At 45.3% G+C, this 18,504-nt stretch overlaps 1 protein-coding gene and 1 pseudogene across 1 annotated transcript in view; one reads left to right on the top strand and one right to left on the bottom strand.

The window, feature by feature from the left end:
• Nucleotides 1-18,504, top strand: part of LOC129841996 (NACHT, LRR and PYD domains-containing protein 3-like) — a 152,994-nt gene that overhangs the window by 87,613 nt on the left and 46,877 nt on the right.
• On the bottom strand, nucleotides 10,808-17,797 carry LOC129841993 (NACHT, LRR and PYD domains-containing protein 12-like; annotated as a pseudogene).

Genomic DNA, 18,504 nt, shown 5'->3' on the forward strand with positions numbered 1-18,504 from the left:
CCTAGAGACGTGAAGTCACCAGGTATCATGAGTAACATACCCCCCTAGAGATGTGAAGTCACCAGGTATCATGAGTTATATTCCCCCTAGAGATGTGAAGTCACCAGGTATCATGAGTTACATACCCCCCTAGAGATGTGAAGTCACCAGGTATCATGAGTTACATACCCCCCCATAGATGTGAAGTCACCAGTTATCATGAGTTACATTCCCCCCTAGAGATGTGAAGTCACCAGGTATCATGAGTTACATTCCCCCCTAGAGATGTGAAGTCACCAGGTATCATGAGTTACATACCCCCCTAGAGATGTGAAGTCACCAGGTATCATGAGTAACATTCCCCCCTAGAGATGTGAAGTCATCAGGTATCATGAGTAACATTCCCCCCTAGAGATGTGAAGTCATCAGGTATCATGAGTAACATATCCCCCTAGAGATGTGAAGTCACCAGGTATCATGAGTTACATTCCCCCCTAGAGATGTGAAGTGACCAGGTATCATGAGTTACATAACCCCCCTAGAGATGTGAAGTCACCAGGTATCATGAGTTACATTCCCCCGAGAGATGTGAAGTCAACAGGTATCATGAGGTACATTCCCCCCGAGAGATGTGAAGTCACCAGGTATCATGAGTTACATTCCCCCCCTAGAGATGTGAAGTCACTAGCTATCATGAGTTACATACCCCCCTAGAGATGTGAAGTCACCAGGTATCATGAGTTATGTTCCCCCTAGAGATGTGAAGTCACCAGGTATCATGAGTTACATACCCCCCTAGAGATGTGAAGTCCCCAGGTATCATGAGTTACATACCCCCCCAGAGATGTGAAGTCACCAGGTATCATGAGTTACATTCCCCCTAGAGATGTGAAGTTACCAGGTATCATGAGTTACATTCCCCCCTAGAGATGAAGTCACCAGGTATCATGAGTTACACCCCTCTAGAGATGTGAAGTCACCAGGTATCATGAGATACATACCCCCCTAGAGATGTGAAGTCACCAGGTATCATGAGTTATATTCCCCCTAGATATGTGAAGTCACCAGGTATCATGAGTTACATACCCCCCTAGAGATGTGAAGTCACCAGGTATCATGAGTTACATACCCCCCCAAGAGATGTGAAGTCACCAGGTATCATGAGTTACATTCCCCCCTAGAGATGTGAAGTCACCAGGTATCATGAGTTACATTCCCCCTAGAGATGAAGTCACCAGGTATCATGAGTTACACCCCTCTAGAGATGTGAAGTCACCAGGTATCATGAGATGCATACACCCCTAGAGATGTGAAGTCACCAGGTATCATGAGTTACATTCCCCCCTAGAGATGTGAAGTCACCAGGTATCATGAGTTACATTCCCCCCTAGAGATGTGAAGTCACCAGCTATCATGAGTTACACACCCCCCTAGAGATGTGAAGTCACCAGGTGTCATGAGTAACATACCCCCCTAGAGATGTGAAGTCACGAGGTATCATGAGTTATATTCCCCCTAGAGATGTGAAGTCACCAGGTATCATGAGTTACATTCCCCCCGAGAGATGTGAAGTCACCAGGTATCATGAGTTACATACCCCCCTTCAGATGTGATGTCACCAGGTATCATGAGTTACATACCCACCCCAGAGATGTGAAGTCACCAGGTATCATGAGTTACATTCCCCCCTAGAGATGTGAAGTCACCAGCTATCATGAGTTACACACCCCCCTAGAGATGTGAAGTCACCAGGTATCATGAGTTACATACCCCCCTAGAGATGTGAAGTCACCAGGTATCATGAGTTACATTCCCCCCTAGAGATGAAGTCACCAGGTATCATGAGTTACATTCCCCCCTAGAGATGTGAAGTCACCAGCTATCATGAGTTACATACCCCCCTAGAGATGTGAAGTCACCAGGTATCATGAGTAACATACCCCCCTAGAGATGTGAAGTCACCAGGTATCATGAGTTATATTCCCCCTAGAGATGTGAAGTCACCAGGTATCATGAGTTACATACCCCCCTAGAGATGTGAAGTCACCAGGTATCATGAGTTACATACCCCCCAGAGATGTGAAGTCACCAGGTATCATGAGTTACATTCCCCCCTAGAGATGTGAAGTCACCAGCTATCATGAGTTACACACACCCCTAGAGATGTGAAGTCACCAGGTATCATGAGTTACATTCCCCCCTAGAGATGTGAAGTCACCAGGTATCATGAGTTACATTCCCCCCTAGAGATGTGAAGTCACCAGGTATCATGAGTTACATACCCCCCTAGAGATGTGAAGTCACCAGGTATCATGAGTAACATTCCCCCCTAGAGATGTGAAGTCATCAGGTATCATGAGTAACATTCCCCCCTAGAGATGTGAAGTCATCAGGTATCATGAGTAACATATCCCCCTAGAGATGTGAAGTCACCAGGTATCATGAGTTACATTCCCCCCTAGAGATGTGAAGTGACCAGGTATCATGAGTTACATAACCCCCCTAGAAATGTGAAGTCACCAGCTATCATGAGTTACATACCCCCCTAGAGATGTGAAGTCACCAGGTATCATGAGTTATGTTCCCCCTAGAGATGTGAAGTCACCAGGTATCATGAGTTACATACCCCCCTAGAGATGTGAAGTCCCCAGGTATCATGAGTTACATACCCCCCCAGAGATGTGAAGTCACCAGGTATCATGAGTTACATTCCCCCTAGAGATGTGAAGTTACCAGGTATCATGAGTTACATTCCCCCCTAGAGATGAAGTCACCAGGTATCATGAGTTACACCCCTCTAGAGATGTGAAGTCACCAGGTATCATGAGATACATACCCCCCTAGAGATGTGAAGTCACCAGGTATCATGAGTTATATTCCCCCTAGATATGTGAAGTCACCAGGTATCATGAGTTACATACCCCCCTAGAGATGTGAAGTCACCAGGTATCATGAGTTACATTCCCCCCTAGAGATGTGAAGTGACCAGGTATCATGAGTTACATTCCCCCCCTAGAGATGTGAAGTCACCAGCTATCATGAGTTACATACCCCCCTAGAGATGTGAAGTCACCAGGTATCATGAGTTATGTTCCCCCTAGAGATGTGAAGTCACCAGGTATCATGAGTTACATACCCCCCTAGAGATGTGAAGTCCCCAGGTATCATGAGTTACATACCCCCCCAGAGATGTGAAGTCACCAGGTATCATGAGTTACATTCCCCCTAGAGATGTGAAGTCATCAGGTATCATGAGTAACATTCCCCCCTAGAGATGTGAAGTCATCAGGTATCATGAGTAACATATCCCCCTAGAGATGTGAAGTCACCAGGTATGATGAGTTACATTCCCCCCTAGAGATGTGAAGTGACCAGGTATCATGAGTTACATAACCCCCCTAGAGATGTGAAGTCACCAGGTATCATGAGTTACATTCCCCCGAGAGATGTGAAGTCAACAGGTATCATGAGGTACATTCCTCCCGAGAGATGTGAAGTCACCAGGTATCATGAGTTACATTCCCCCCCTAGAGATGTGAAGTCACCAGCTATCATGAGTTACATACCCCCCTAGAGATGTGAAGTCACCAGGTATCATGAGTTATGTTCCCCCTAGAGATGTGAAGTCACCAGGTATCATGAGTTACATACCCCCCTAGAGATGTGAAGTCCCCAGGTATCATGAGTTACATACCTGGTGACTTCACATCTCTGGGGGGGTATGTAACTCATGATACCTGGGGACTTCACATCTCTAGAGGGGTGTAACTCATGATACCTGGTGACTTCATCTCTAGGGGGGAATGTAACTCATGATACCTGGTGACTTCACATCTCTGGGGGGGTATCATGAGTTACATTCCCCCTAGAGATGTGAAGTTACCAGGTATCATGAGTTACATTCCCCCCTAGAGATGAAGTCACCAGGTATCATGAGTTACACCCCTCTAGAGATGTGAAGTCACCAGGTATCATGAGATACATACCCCCCTAGAGATGTGAAGTCACCAGGTATCATGAGTTATATTCCCCCTAGATATGTGAAGTCACCAGGTATCATGAGTTACATACCCCCCTAGAGATGTGAAGTCACCAGGTATCATGAGTTACATACCCCCCCAGAGATGTGAAGTCACCAGGTATCATGAGTTACATTCCCCCCTAGAGATGTGAAGTCACCAGGTATCATGAGTTACATTCCCCCTAGAGATGAAGTCACCAGGTATCATGAGTTACACCCCTCTAGAGATGTGAAGTCACCAGGTATCATGAGATACATACACCCCTAGAGATGTGAAGTCACCAGGTATCATGAGTTACATTCCCCCCTAGAGATGTGAAGTCACCAGGTATCATGAGTTACATTCCCCCCTAGAGATGTGAAGTCACCAGCTATCATGAGTTACACACCCCCCTAGAGATGTGAAGTCACCAGGTGTCATGAGTAACATACCCCCCTAGAGATGTGAAGTCACCAGGTATCATGAGTTATATTCCCCCTAGAGATGTGAAGTCACCAGGTATCATGAGTTACATACCCCCCTAGAGATGTGAAGTCACCAGGTATCATGAGTTACATACCCCCCCAGAGATGTGAAGTCACCAGTTATCATGAGTTACATTCCCCCCTAGAGATGTGAAGTCACCAGGTATCATGAGTTACATTCCCCCCTAGAGATGAAGTCACCAGGTATCATGAGTTACACCCCTCTAGAGATGTGAAGTCACCAGGTATCATGAGATACATTCCCCCCTAGAGATGTGAAGTCACCAGCTATCATGAGTTACACCCCCCCCTAGAGATGTGAAGTCACCAGGTATCATGAGTAACATACCCCCCTAGAGATGTGAAGTCACCAGGTATCATGAGTTACACCCCCCTAGAGATGTGAAGTCACCAGCTATCATGAGTTACACACCCCCCTAGAGATGTGAAGTCACCATGTATCATGAGTTACATACCCCCCTAGAGATGTGAAGTCACCAGGTATCATGAGTAACATACCCCCCTAGAGATGTGAAGTCACCAGGTATCATGAGTTATATTCCCCCTAGAGATGTGAAGTCACCAGGTATCATGAGTTACATACCCCCCTAGAGATGTGAAGTCACCAGGTATCATGAGTTACATACCCCCCCAGAGATGTGAAGTCACCAGGTATCATGAGTTACATTCCCCCCTAGAGATGTGAAGTCACCAGCTATCATGAGTTACACACCCCCCTAGAGATGTGAAGTCACCAGGTATCATGAGTAACATACCCCCCTAGAGATGTGAAGTCACCAGGTATCATGAGTTATATTCCCCCTAGAGATGTGAAGTCACCAGGTATCATGAGTTACATACCCCCCTAGAGATGTGAAGTCACCAGGTATCATGAGTTACATACCCCCCCATAGATGTGAAGTCACCAGTTATCATGAGTTACATTCCCCCCTAGAGATGTGAAGTCACCAGGTATCATGAGTTACATTCCCCCCTAGAGATGTGAAGTCACCAGGTATCATGAGTTACATACCCCCCTAGAGATGTGAAGTCACCAGGTATCATGAGTAACATTCCCCCCTAGAGATGTGAAGTCATCAGGTATCATGAGTAACATTCCCCCCTAGAGATGTGAAGTCATCAGGTATCATGAGTAACATATCCCCCTAGAGATGTGAAGTCACCAGGTATCATGAGTTACATTCCCCCCTAGAGATGTGAAGTGACCAGGTATCATGAGTTACATAACCCCCCTAGAGATGTGAAGTCACCAGGTATCATGAGTTACATTCCCCCGAGAGATGTGAAGTCAACAGGTATCATGAGGTACATTCCCCCCGAGAGATGTGAAGTCACCAGGTATCATGAGTTACATTCCCCCCCTAGAGATGTGAAGTCACCAGCTATCATGAGTTACATACCCCCCTAGAGATGTGAAGTCACCAGGTATCATGAGTTATGTTCCCCCTAGAGATGTGAAGTCACCAGGTATCATGAGTTACATACCCCCCTAGAGATGTGAAGTCCCCAGGTATCATGAGTTACATACCCCCCCAGAGATGTGAAGTCACCAGGTATCATGAGTTACATTCCCCCTAGAGATGTGAAGTTACCAGGTATCATGAGTTACATTCCCCCCTAGAGATGAAGTCACCAGGTATCATGAGTTACACCCCTCTAGAGATGTGAAGTCACCAGGTATCATGAGATACATACCCCCCTAGAGATGTGAAGTCACCAGGTATCATGAGTTATATTCCCCCTAGATATGTGAAGTCACCAGGTATCATGAGTTACATACCCCCCTAGAGATGTGAAGTCACCAGGTATCATGAGTTACATAGCCCCCCAAGAGATGTGAAGTCACCAGGTATCATGAGTTACATTCCCCCCTAGAGATGTGAAGTCACCAGGTATCATGAGTTACATTCCCCCTAGAGATGAAGTCACCAGGTATCATGAGTTACACCCCTCTAGAGATGTGAAGTCACCAGGTATCATGAGATGCATACACCCCTAGAGATGTGAAGTCACCAGGTATCATGAGTTACATTCCCCCCTAGAGATGTGAAGTCACCAGGTATCATGAGTTACATTCCCCCCTAGAGATGTGAAGTCACCAGCTATCATGAGTTACACACCCCCCTAGAGATGTGAAGTCACCAGGTGTCATGAGTAACATACCCCCCTAGAGATGTGAAGTCACGAGGTATCATGAGTTATATTCCCCCTAGAGATGTGAAGTCACCAGGTATCATGAGTTACATTCCCCCCGAGAGATGTGAAGTCACCAGGTATCATGAGTTACATACCCCCCTTCAGATGTGATGTCACCAGGTATCATGAGTTACATACCCACCCCAGAGATGTGAAGTCACCAGGTATCATGAGTTACATTCCCCCCTAGAGATGTGAAGTCACCAGGTATCATGAGTTACATTCCCCCCTAGAGATGTGAAGTCACCAGGTATCATGAGTTACATACCCCCCTAGAGATGTGAAGTCACCAGGTATCATGAGTTACATTCCCCCCTAGAGATGAAGTCACCAGGTATCATGAGTTACATTCCCCCCTAGAGATGTGAAGTCACCAGCTATCATGAGTTACATACCCCCCTAGAGATGTGAAGTCACCAGGTATCATGAGTAACATACCCCCCTAGAGATGTGAAGTCACCAGGTATCATGAGTTATATTCCCCCTAGAGATGTGAAGTCACCAGGTATCATGAGTTACATACCCCCCTAGAGATGTGAAGTCACCAGGTATCATGAGTTACATACCCCCCAGAGATGTGAAGTCACCAGGTATCATGAGTTACATTCCCCCCTAGAGATGTGAAGTCACCAGCTATCATGAGTTACACACACCCCTAGAGATGTGAAGTCACCAGGTATCATGAGTTACATTCCCCCCTAGAGATGTGAAGTCACCAGGTATCATGAGTTACATTCCCCCCTAGAGATGTGAAATCACCAGGTATCATGAGTTACATACCCCCCTAGAGATGTGAAGTCACCAGGTATCATGAGTAACATTCCCCCCTAGAGATGTGAAGTCATCAGGTATCATGAGTAACATTCCCCCCTAGAGATGTGAAGTCATCAGGTATCATGAGTAACATATCCCCCTAGAGATGTGAAGTCACCAGGTATCATGAGTTACATTTCCCCCTAGAGATGTGAAGTGACCAGGTATCATGAGTTACATAACCCCCCTAGAGATGTGAAGTCACCAGCTATCATGAGTTACATACCCCCCTAGAGATGTGAAGTCACCAGGTATCATGAGTTATGTTCCCCCTAGAGATGTGAAGTCACCAGGTATCATGAGTTACATACCCCCCTAGAGATGTGAAGTCCCCAGGTATCATGAGTTACATACCCCCCCAGAGATGTGAAGTCACCAGGTATCATGAGTTACATTCCCCCTAGAGATGTGAAGTTACCAGGTATCATGAGTTACATTCCCCCCTAGAGATGAAGTCACCAGGTATCATGAGTTACACCCCTCTAGAGATGTGAAGTCACCAGGTATCATGAGATACATACCCCCCTAGAGATGTGAAGTCACCAGGTATCATGAGTTATATTCCCCCTAGATATGTGAAGTCACCAGGTATCATGAGTTACATACCCCCCTAGAGATGTGAAGTCACCAGGTATCATGAGTTACATTCCCCCCTAGAGATGTGAAGTGACCAGGTATCATGAGTTACATTCCCCCCCTAGAGATGTGAAGTCACCAGCTATCATGAGTTACATACCCCCCTAGAGATGTGAAGTCACCAGGTATCATGAGTTATGTTCCCCCTAGAGATGTGAAGTCACCAGGTATCATGAGTTACATACCCCCCTAGAGATGTGAAGTCCCCAGGTATCATGAGTTACATACCCCCCCAGAGATGTGAAGTCACCAGGTATCATGAGTTACATTCCCCCTAGAGATGTGAAGTTACCAGGTATCATGAGTTACATTCCCCCCTAGAGATGAAGTCACCAGGTATCATGAGTTACACCCCTCTAGAGATGTGAAGTCACCAGGTATCATGAGATACATACCCCCCTAGAGATGTGAAGTCACCAGGTATCATGAGTTATATTCCCCCTAGAGATGTGAAGTCACCAGCTATCATGAGTTACATACCCCCCTAGAGATGTGAAGTCACCAGGTATCATGAGTTATGTTCCCCCTAGAGATGTGAAGTCACCAGGTATCATGAGTTACATACCCCCCTAGAGATGTGAAGTCCCCAGGTATCATGAGTTACATACCCCCCCAGAGATGTGAAGTCACCAGGTATCATGAGTTACATTCCCCCTAGAGATGTGAAGTTACCAGGTATCATGAGTTACATTCCCCCCTAGAGATGAAGTCACCAGGTATCATGAGTTACACCCCTCTAGAGATGTGAAGTCACCAGGTATCATGAGATACATACCCCCCTAGAGATGTGAAGTCACCAGGTATCATGAGTTACATTCCCCCCTAGAGATGTGAAGTCAACAGGTATCATGAGTTACATTGCTCCCTAGAGATGAAGTCACCAGGTATCATGAGTTACACCCCTCTAGAGATGTGAAGTCATCAGATATCATGAGATACATACACCCCTAGAGATGTGAAGTCACCAGGTATCATGAGTTACATTGCTCCCTAGAGATGAAGTCACCAGGTATCATGAGTTACACCCCTCTAGAGATGTGAAGTCATCAGATATCATGAGATACATACACCCCTAGAGATGTGAAGTCACCAGCTATCATGAGTTACATACCCCCTAGAGATGTGAACTCACCAGGTATCATGAGTTACATTCCCCCCAGAGATGTGAAGTGACCAGGTATCATGAGTTACAAACCCCCTAGAGATGTGAAGTCACCAGGTATCATGAGTTACATTCCCCCCTAGAGATGTGAAGTCACCAGGTATCATGAGTTACATACCCCCCTTGAGATGTGAAGTCACCAGGTATCATGAGTTATATTCCCCCCTAGAGATGAAGTCACCAGGTATCATGAGTTACATTCCCCACTAGAGATGTGAAGTCACCAGGTATCATGAGTTACATACCCCCCTTGAGATGTGAAGTCACCAGGTATCATGAGTCACATACCCCCCTAGAGATGTGAAGTCACCAGGTATCATGAGTTACATCCCCCCCTAGAGATGTGAAGTCACCAGGTATCATGAGCTACACCCCTCTAGAGATGTGAAGTCATCAGATATCATGAGATACATACACCCCTAGAGATGTGAAGTCACCAGCTATCATGAGTTACATACCCCCTAGAGATGTGAACTCACCAGGTATCATGAGTTACATTCCCCCCAGAGATGTGAAGTGACCAGGTATCATGAGTTACAAACCCCCTAGAGATGTGAAGTCACCAGGTATCATGAGTTACATTCCCCCCTAGAGATGTGAAGTCACCAGGTATCATGAGTTACATACCCCCCTTGAGATGTGAAGTCACCAGGTATCATGAGTTATATTCCCCCCTAGAGATGAAGTCACCAGGTATCATGAGTTACATTCCCCACTAGAGATGTGAAGTCACCAGGTATCATGAGTTACATACCCCCCTTGAGATGTGAAGTCACCAGGTATCATGAGTCACATACCCCCCTAGAGATGTGAAGTCACCAGGTATCATGAGTTACATCCCCCCCTAGAGATGTGAAGTCACCAGGTATCATGAGCTACATTCCCCCCGAGAGATGTGAAGTCACCAGGTATCATGAGTTACATTCCCCCCTAGAGATGTGAAGTCACCAGGTATCATGAGTTACATAACCCCCTAGAGATGTGAAGTCACCAGGTATCATGAGTTACATTCCCCCCTAGAGATGTGAAGTCACCAGGTATCATGGGTTACATTCCCCCCTAGAGATGAAGTCACCAGGTATCATGAGTTACATTCCCCCCTAGAGATGAAGTCACCAGGTATCATTAGTTACATTCCCCCCTAGAGATGTGAAGTCACCAGGTATCATGAGTTACATTCCCCCCTAGAGATGTGAAGTCCCCGGATACATATTAAAACACACTACTACTAATCTAACTGTCTGTAGGTCCAACAGAACACATTAAAACACACCACTACTACTAATCTAACTGTCTATAGGTCCAACAGAACACATTAAAACACACCACTACTACTAATCTAACTGTCTGTAGGTCCAACAGAACACATTAAAACACACCACTACTACTAATCTAACTGTCTATAGGTCCAACAGAACACATTAAAACGCACCACCACTACTAATCTAATTTTAGGAATGATTCCAGAAGAAACAGATTAACATTAATAATAAATAATAAAACATTGCTATGACTCACCTTTGAATGTGTTGGTCATTTATCTGACACAGGGTCACTGAGGATGAGGATGAGAAGGAGTAAACCCCAAACCCAAACACAGGATAAAGGGGTTTAGTGAACGTGGTGTGTTCTGTGTGAAGGTGTATCAGTGTACCAGAGGAGGACACACCATAGAAGGTCAAAGTACCAACTGGCCAGTCCAGAAACACTCCAACTCTTCTAGGAACAGGACCAGAGAGGGATCTCCTCCAAACACGACGAGAGATGGATCTGCTGACTCCAGCATGGTAAAAGCGATAACTGCGGTCAGAGCAGACTAAACACCAGGACTTCCTATTGGCTCCAATTCTACTGTCATCCTCCCCTCCCTTCCTCTTCATTCCTTGGTACACCACGCCAATGTCAGTTTTGTCACCATCCCTCTCCACCTCCCAGTAATACCGAGATCCAGAAATGACTTCACTGCAGACAACTTGGCAATGACATTCAAATCTGTCTGGATGGTCTTCATAATGCTGCTTCTCTTCCACCCGTGTCACCTTCCTGTTCCCCTCAGACAGTATCAGGTTTGGGTGTACTGTATTTGGGTCCAGGGTGAGATGACAGGCATCTGTAGACAAAAGGAGAGTTTAATCAAACCACATCTTCATATAAAATGTTGTTTTGTAGGTACAGAACAAGTATTGATTAGTTACTATGTTACTATATTTCTGAATATACAGTTAATTAGGATTGAAGAGACTTACATTTCCTCAGCCCTGATTTCAGCCTGCACTCTCCACCATGATCCACACTGTAGGAGAAACAGGTTATTGACTGACAAAGACCTAATAAAGCAGTCAACATTTAAACCATATTGTTGTGTTCTGGTGCACTATCCAAGTTCCTTACTAGAGACATACAGGTATTCTACCCTACCTACTGTATACAGAACGGAGTACAATTCATTACTAGAGACATACAGGTATTCTACCCTACCTACTGCATACAGAACAGAGTACAATTCATTACTAGAGACATACAGGTATTCTATCCTACCTACTGCATACAGAACGGAGTACAATTCATTACTAGAGACATACAGGTATTCTATCCTACCTACTGCATACAGAACAGAGTACAATTCATTACTAGAGACATACAGGTATTCTATCCTACCTACTGCATACATAACAGAGTACAATTCATTACTAGAGACATACAGGTATTCTATCCTACCTACTGCATACAGAACGGAGTACAATTCATTACTAGAAACATACAGGTATTCTATCCTACCTACTGCATACATAACAGAGTACAATTCATTACTAGAGACATACAGGTATTCTATCCTACCTACTGCATACAGAATGGAGTACAATTCATTACTAGAGACATACAGGTATTCTATCCTACCTACTGCATACAGAACGGAGTACAATTCCAACAGGATATCAGAGATGCAGAAGAAGAGTATTCATGTGGTGATGATGTATCCTGTGTTGGAGTGCTCAGCCTGCTGAGAAAACTTCCCCTTAATTCTACCATCATGTCCTCATGTTACTGACCCTACTACACTACATATGACACAACCGCTGCTCACACTATTAGGACATCTATTCCGACTTACTTCAGCTTCATCAGTTTATATGTGGGATCCACCAGAGCAGCTGAAAGCAGTCCCCCTGCAGAGTCTCCTGGGTGATTATAGCTCAGGTCCAGCTCTTTCAGGGGGGAGGGGTTTGACCTCAGAGCTGAAGACAGGGCAGCACAGCCCTCCTCTGTGACCAGACAGCCAGACAGCCTACAGAGAGACACAACAGCTGTCTAGGTTGATGTACTGGTGTCAATCATCTTGTAGGACACCCATCCATTTGCCCATGACATAAACATTGTGATGAAACATCAGATTTTCACAGTAATTGTTTTACAAAGCTCAGTACAGACCTGACTGGAACAGCTGTACTTACCCCAGTGTGTGTAGTTTATAGTCTGGATCCTCCAGTCCAGCAGACAGCAGTGTAACTCAGCTCAGTACCAACCTGACTGAAACAGCTGTACTTACCCCAGTGTGTGTAGTTTACAGTCTGGATCCTCCAGTCCAGCAGACAGCAGTGTAACTCCTGAGTCCTGCAGGTCATTGTCTCTCAGCTCCAGTTGTTTCAGTTGTGAGTTGGGTGAACTCAGGACTGAGGCCAGATCTGAACAGCAACCCTCTGTCAGACCACATTGACCTAGACTAGAGGGCAGAAGAGCACATGATTAACACATGTTTAAAACATCCACATAATAACTCATACTGAAGATATTTAACTCACACTAGTGTCTGTATGTTGCAGAGTGGACTGGTTAGTCCAACACAGAGCAGCTCCACTCCTCTGTCTCCCAGGTCATTGTAGCTGAGGTCCAGTTCTCTCAGGGAGGAGTTTGGTGTCTGCAGAGCTGAGGCAAGAGTCTCACAGGATTCATATGTGAGTTTACAGCGATCCAGCCTGGAGAGAGGAGATAATCTGTTAGATATACAAACCCTTCATTATAATGATACTGTAAACATCAACTCAATAACAGAACTTACAGTGCTCTCTTGCAGGTTTTCACGACCGGCAGCAACCTCTGATAACCTTCCTCTGATGTGGTGTATGTCTTCAGGTCAAACTCCTCCAGCACCTCCTCTGACATCAGTAACAGGTAGGCCAGGGCTGAACATTGGTGAGGTTTTAGTCTTGTTTCTGAAAGAGTTCCTGATCGCAGGGAGGTCTGCATGTCTTCAACTAGAGAGTTGGCACCAAGTTCATTCAGACAGTGGAACAGGTTGATGATCCTTTCTGGTGAGGATTCCTGGTTGATCTTCTCTGAAAGGTACCTGACTGTTCTCTCAACTGTTTCCTCACTGCTCTGTGTTGTACTTCCTGTCTGTGTCAGAAGGCCTCGTAACAGATTCTGATTGGACTCCAGTGAGAGACCCAGAAGGAAGCGGAGGAACAGGTCCAGGTGTCCATTCTCACTCTTCAAGGCCTGGTCCACTGCTCTCCTGTGTAAGTGAGACAACTGGATTGACTCCTTCTCTTCATCATCACTAGTGGGGGAGAAAACATTTTCCTTCTTGTCCAGACATGATTCTAAAGCATGCACTGATGCTAGAAACTCCTGAATGCTCAGATGCACAAAGCTGTAGACCTTGTCTTGGTACAGCCCAGATTCTTCTTTAAAGATCTCTGTAAACAATGCTGAGTACTTTGATGCCTCTGTCACATCAAGGCCACACTCCCTCAGGTCCTCCTCATAGAAGATCAGGTTGCCCTTCTGCAGCTGTTGGAAAGCCAGCTTTGCCAGTTTCAGGATCATCTCTTTGTCTGACTGAGACAGTTCCTTTGGGTTAGTTTCTGTGGCTTTGTTGTACTTCTTGTTCTTCACAATGATTTGGATGAGAATGAAGTGTGAATACATCTGGTTCAGAGTTTTGGGGACTTCATACTTCTCTGCCTCGTTCAGTATCATCTCAAGGACAGTGGCTGATATCCAACAGAAGACTGGTATGTGGCACATGATGTGGAGGCTCCTTGATGTCTTCATGTGTTTGATGATTTCATTGGCCAGATTCTGATCTGTGATTTTCTTCTTGAAATACTCCTCCTTCTGTTGATCATTGAACCCTCGTACCTCTGTCACCTGGTCAACACACCCAGGAGGGATCTGATTGGCTGCTACAGGGTTTGAGGTTATCCAGAGGAGAGCAGAGGGAAGCAGATTCCCCTCGATGAGGTTTGTCAGCAGCACGTCCACTGAGGTTGGCTTCGTGACATCACAGCACTTCTCATTGTTTTTGAAGTCTAGAGGAAGTCGACACTCATCCAGACCATACAAAATGAAAACAGTTTTGGTTTCACCATCTTCAATGCTGTCAATCTCTTTCAGCTCTGGGAAGTAGTGGGAAAGAAGTTGCATCAGACTGCATTGGTCCTTTTTCAGGTTCAGATCACGGAAAGGAAGAGGAAACATGAAATGAACGTCCTGATTTGCTTTTCCCTCTGTCCAGTCAAGGATGACCTTCTGCACAGAGACTGTTTTTCCAATGCCAGTGATTCCTTTTGTCAGCACAGTTCTGATAGGTTTGTCTTGTCCAGGTAAAGGCTTGAAGATGTCATTGCATTTGATTGGTGTCTCTTGTGTGGTTTGTTTCTTGGATGCCATCTCTATCTGTCTAACCTCATGTTCATTTTTGAGCCCTCCACTTCCACCCTCTGTGATGTAGAGCTCTGTGTAGATGTCCTTGAACAGACTTTGGTTTCCATGGTGTCCAATTCCTTCAGATATGTGTTGATACTTGTGTTTCAGTTTAGCCTGTCTTGTTGGACTGTCAGCAGAGTTTGACCTGTAGGAAAACAATGAGAGTTGGGACTCATAAGTTTGTGTGTGTGTTTTATAAGGGCCTTTGTACCGTTCTTTGTAATATTGAATGAAACACAGTCTTACTTCTTCTGTCCAGAAGGTTGTGTGTGATCTTTAATGCATCCTCACTGTCCAAACTCTCCACTTCATTATTGTCATCTGGTAATGGTTCCTGGCTGAAAGCAGGTGGCTGATCACTCTTCATTGATAGCAGGCTGGTTGTAGGTGACTCTGCTCTGGGCTTCTGGAAACTGAACAAAACAAGGAGACAGATCACCTCATCAATATCACATCAATACCTCATTTACTTAATTTTAACAACTGTATGGTGGAACTTCTAGAAGTACTGATGTTTCTTTTAAAGCTACAGTCTGCAATTGGTGAATCCATTTTTGGCCTTTTAAATGAATTATGTACAGTCATGGCCAAAAGTTTTGAGAATGACACAAATATTAATTTTCACAAAGTCTACTGCCTCAGTTTGTATGTTGGCAATTTGCATATACTCCAGAATGTTATGAAGAGTGATCAGATGAATTGCAAAGTCCCTCTTTACCATGCAAATGAACTGAATCCCCCAAAAACATTTCCACTGCATTTCAGCTCTGCCACAAAAGGACCAGCTGACATCATGTCAGTGATTCTCTCATTAACAGAGGTGCGAGTGTTGACGAGGATAAGGCTGGAGATCACTCTGTCATGCTGATTGTTTTCGAATAAAAGACTGGAAGCTTCAAAAGGAGATTGGTGCTTGGAATCATTGTTCTTCCTCTGTCAACCATGGTTACCTGCAAGGAAACACGTGCCGTCATCATTGCTTTGCACAAAAAGGGATTCACAGGCAAAGATATGCTGCCAGTAAGATCGCACCTAAATCAACCATTTATCGGCTCATCAAGAGTTTCAAGAGAGCGGTTCAATTGTTGTGAATGAAGGCTTCAGGGCTCCCAAAGTCCAGCAAGCGCCAGGACCATCTCCTAAAGTTGATTCAGCTGCGGGATCGGGGCACAGAGCTTGCTCAGGAATGGCAGCAGGCAGGTGTGAGTGCATCTGCACGCACAGTGAGGTGAAGACTTTTGGAAGATGGCCTGGTGTCAAGAAGGGCAGCAAAGAAGCCACTTCTCTCCAGGAAAAAAGTCAGGGACAGACTGATATTCTGCAAAAGGTACAGAGATTGGACTGCTGAGAACTGGGGTAAAGTCATTTTCTCTGATGAATCCCCTTTCCGATTGTTTGGGGCATCCAGAAAAAAGCTTGTCCGGAGAAGACAAGGTGAACGCTACCATCAGTCCTGTGTCATGCCAACAGTAAAGCATCCTGAGACCATTCATGTGTGGGGTTGCTTCTCAGCCAAGGGAGTGGGCTCACTCACAATTTTGCCTAAGAACACAGCCATGAATAAAGAATGGTACCAACACATCCTCCGAGAGCAACTTCTCCCAACCATCCAGGAACAGTTTGGTGACGAACAATGCATTTTCCAGCATGATGGAGCACCTTGCCATAAGGCAAAAGTGATAACTAAGTGGCTCGGGGAAGAAAAAAAGATCGATATTTTGGGTCCATGGCCAGGAAACTCCCCAGACCTGAATCCTATTGAGAACTTCTGGTCAATCCTCAAGAGGTGGGTGGACAAACAAAAACCCCACAAATTCTGACAAACTCCAAGCATTGATTATGCAAGAATGGGCTGCCATCTGTCAGGATGTGGCCCAGAAGTTAATTGACAGCATGCCAGGGCGGATTGCAGAGGTCTTGAAAAAGAAGGGTCAACACTGCAAATATTGACTCCTTGCATCAACTTCATGTAATTGTCAATAAAAGCCTTTGACACTTATGAAATGCTTGTAATTATACTTCAGTATTCCATAGTAACATCTGACAAAAATATCTAAAGACGCAGCAAACTCTGTGGAAATTAATATTTGTGTCATTCTCAAAACTTTTGGCCATGACTGTAGACCTACATTTGATGTAATTTGGGAACACTTTTCCCTTTAGTTTTATATCTTTAAGAGAACTGTATATTTTACATTCAATCTCTTACCTCTGAGAGCTGGTGTCTTGAGTCATTTTGGAGGCAGTAGTCTCCTCCTCTCTCTCCCCAGAGAGACTCATTTTAGAGGCAGTGGTCCCCTCCTCTCTCTCCCCAGAGAGACTCATTTTAGAAGCAGTGGTTTCCTCCTCTCTCTCCCCAGAGAGACTCATTTTAGAGGCAGTGGTCCCCTCATCTCTCTCCCCAGAGAGACTCATTTTAGAGGCAGTGGTTTCCTCCTCTCTCTCCCCAGAGAGACTCATTTTAGAGGCAGTGGTCCCCTCATCTCTCTCCCCAGAGAGACTCATTTTAGAAGCAGTGGTCCCCTCCTCTCTCTCCCCAGAGAGACTCATTTTAGAGGCAGTGGTCTCCTCCTCTCTCTCCCCAGAGAGACTCATTTTATAGGCAGTGGTCCCCTCCTCTCTCTCCCCAGAGAGACTCATTTTAGAGGCAGTGGTCTCCTCTCTCCCCCCAGAGAGACTTGTTTTAGAGGCAGTGGTCCCCTCCTCTCTCTCCCCAGAGAGACTCATTTTAGAGGCAGTGGTCCCCTTCTCTCTCTCCCCAGAGAGACTTATTTTAGATGTAAGTCACAACTCACTCAGCTACAAAAAGAAGAAACAGAACAGTCAATATTTCTGAACATTGTTGAAGAACCATTAACAATGACAACACCTTTTCTATCTGTGGTCAAAAAGTACAATCAGCGACTTCATATTGTATTCCAACATACACAGTCCAATATGTTTTTCATTTGATTTGACTTGGATCCCCACTAGCTGACTCCATAACAACAGCTAGTTTACCTGGTTGGATCCCCTGACTCCATAACAACAGCTAGTCTACCTGGTTGGATCCCCTGACTCCATAACAACAGCTAGTTTACCTGGTTGGATCCCCTGACTCCATAACAACAGCTAGTCTACCTGGTTGGATCCCCTGACTCCATAACAACAGCTAGTCTACCTGAATGGATCCCCTGACTCCATAACAACAGCTAGTCTACCTGATTGGATCCCCTGACTCCATAACAACAGCTAGTCTACCTGGTTGGATCCCCACTAGCTGACTCCATAACAACAGCTAGTTTACCTGGTTGGATCCCCTGACTCCATAACAACAGCTAGTCTACCTGGTTGGATCCCCTGACTCCATAACAACAGCTAGTCTACCTGGTTGGATCCCCTGACTCCATAACAACAGCTAGTCTACCTGGTTGGATCCCCTGACTCCATAACAACAGCTAGTCTACCTGGTTGGATCCCCTGACTCCATAACAACAGATAGTCTACCTGGTTGGATCCCCTG

Source organism: Salvelinus fontinalis, unplaced genomic scaffold, assembly GCF_029448725.1.
Source record: "Salvelinus fontinalis isolate EN_2023a unplaced genomic scaffold, ASM2944872v1 scaffold_0005, whole genome shotgun sequence".
Lineage (NCBI taxonomy): Eukaryota > Metazoa > Chordata > Actinopteri > Salmoniformes > Salmonidae > Salvelinus > Salvelinus fontinalis.